We start from the raw sequence: 2,338 nt of genomic DNA, 5'->3' as shown, positions 1-2,338 counted from the left end.
CAGGTGTAAAACATAGTGGTTAGACATTTATATAAGTTATGAAATGACTCCCCCCTCCCCAATAAGTCTAGTACCCATCTGGCACCATATACAGTTATCACAATATTATTGACTATTTCCCCTATGCTATACTTTACATCACCATGACTGCTTTGTAACAGCCAATTTATAGTTCTTAATTACTTCATTTTTTCACCCAGACCCATAACTCCTTATTTGGCAACATTAATTTGTTCTCTGTATGCGTAAATCTGTTTCTGTTTTGTTTATTTATTTTGTCCTTTAGATTCTACATATAACTGAAATCATATGGTATATGTCTTTCTCTGTCTTATTTCATTTAACATAATACCCTCTAGGTCCATCCATGTTGTGGCAAATGGTAAGATTTCATTCCTTTTTATAGTCAAGTAATATTCCAATATATACATGTACCACATCTTCTTATCCTGTTGTGCATTGATGGATCCTGAGGTTGCTTCCACATCTTGGCTTTTGTAAATAATTCTGCAATGAACATAGGGATGCCTATTTCTTTTCAAATTAGTGTTTTGGATTTCTTTGTATATATACCCAGGATGGAATCACTGGGTCACAGGCAGTTCCATTTTTTAGTTTTTGAGGAACCTCCATACTGTTTTCCATAGTGGCTGCACCAGTCTGCAATCCCACCTACAGTGCACAAGGGTTTTCTTTCCTCAACATCCTGGCCAACACTTGTTTGTTGATTTTTTAGTGATGGCTATTCTGACAGGTGTGAGGTGATATCTCATTGTAGTTTTAATTTGCATCTCTCTGATGATTAATGATATTGAGCATCTTTTTCTACATCTACAGGCCATCTGCATGTTCTTTTTGAAGAAATGTCTACTTAGGTCCTTTGTTCATTTAATTGGATTGTTTGTGGGGTATAGTGTTAAATCATATGAGTTCTTTATAAATTTTGGATAATAACCTCTTATTAGATACATCATTGGTGAATATCTTCTTATAATCAGTAGGTTGTCTTTTTGTTTTGTTGATGGTTTCCTTTGCTATGCCAAAACTTTTTAGTTTGAGGGTGGCACCCTTGCTCTTTGGCTCCTGGAATAAGTCTGGTGGTTTGCCGTCCACCAAGGCTGCAGCTGCGGCTGCAAATAGAAGAACCTGTTCTGTGCCTCCAGGTCCATCTACCACATCTGATGGTGCAGCAGCCCCCAGACTCCTAAAGCACTGGAGTGAATTTAAGAAGATTTTGTTCATGTGTATGGCATAAAAGATGAATTCTTTCTCCTCTACCATGAATGAAGAATCCAATGCTCTATCAGTAGTTAACCAGCTTTGGGATTTACCTGCAGATCCATTAAATAGAAGAGCCATTGTCCAGGATCTGGGATGTCTGCCTGGCCTTATTTTATTTACAGACCATCCCAATCCCCCCTATTGTCCCCTTGGCTTTGCTTGCTCTTTCATGCTTGGCCAAATGCCATGCTGAGAAAAGATGAGGGGAGAACTTGCTATGTTGTTAAGCATGCAAAATGTTACACAGAAGACTACGACTCCAGGAGAAACAAAACTGCTGGCCTCTGAAATCTATGACATTCTCTAATTTTCCAATATGGCAGATAGTGACAGTTTCAGTTAAAGGAATTCACATAAAAGGAAAGCTCAACTTTTTCTGGGAACTACAAACAAACATGCCAAAATAGTGGTTTTACATATAGATGGTCTTCATATGTCTTAGAGAAATTTATATGAAGAGGCATTGTTAAAAATTAAAGGTGTTATTAGCTTTACTTTTCAAATGGCTGCTCAAAGATGTGTGGTGCAAATCCGTTCAGATTTGAAAGCAGAGGCTTTGGCATCAGTGAAAGCATCAACCAACGTTACAAATGCTCACTAAGTTGCAAAAAGTGAAAGTGAATAAGGGTGCTGGTCCCATTCCAGGATATGGCTATGGAAGTAGAACAGAAAACACAGAACTGACCAACTACCTGCCTGAGGATGAGAGCCCAATGAAGGGGCAGGACAAAGCAGTGTCCCTGGTCAGCTCCTACCCAGAGGGTGGGGCTAGGGCTGAGCACAGCTGCAAACCTTTTATCCACATCATTTTATTGGTGACTTTACTTTGGGGTGCAAGGACTATGTGAATGAACAAGGGGCCAATTTTCCATTGTTGTGGTGAGCTGTCAAGTGCAATTTGCAATAAGTTATCATGAAAAGTTTTTAGATTACATGATTGCATATGCTGCATTTTACATTTTATTGGGCATTTTGCCTCACTAAGTGGTAAAAAGGACAGAGGCTACAGGTGTAGTTACTTTGTTTATGATGGTATTTTGATTTTTGTTTTCCTTTC

At 38.6% G+C, this 2,338-nt stretch overlaps 1 pseudogene; it reads left to right on the top strand.

Moving 5' to 3' along the window:
• Window positions 1-1,374: 1,374 nt before the first annotated feature.
• Window positions 1,375-2,100, top strand: LOC123818634 (annotated as a pseudogene).
• The last annotated feature ends 238 nt before the right edge of the window (window positions 2,101-2,338 follow it).

The sequence above is a fragment of the Phyllostomus hastatus genome, unplaced genomic scaffold (assembly GCF_019186645.2).
Source record: "Phyllostomus hastatus isolate PE091 unplaced genomic scaffold, TTU_PhHast_1.1 phas_contig_29, whole genome shotgun sequence".
Lineage (NCBI taxonomy): Eukaryota > Metazoa > Chordata > Mammalia > Chiroptera > Phyllostomidae > Phyllostomus > Phyllostomus hastatus.
The sequence above is the reverse complement of the archived record's forward strand: the minus strand, read 5'-3'. Positions and strand labels throughout refer to the sequence as shown.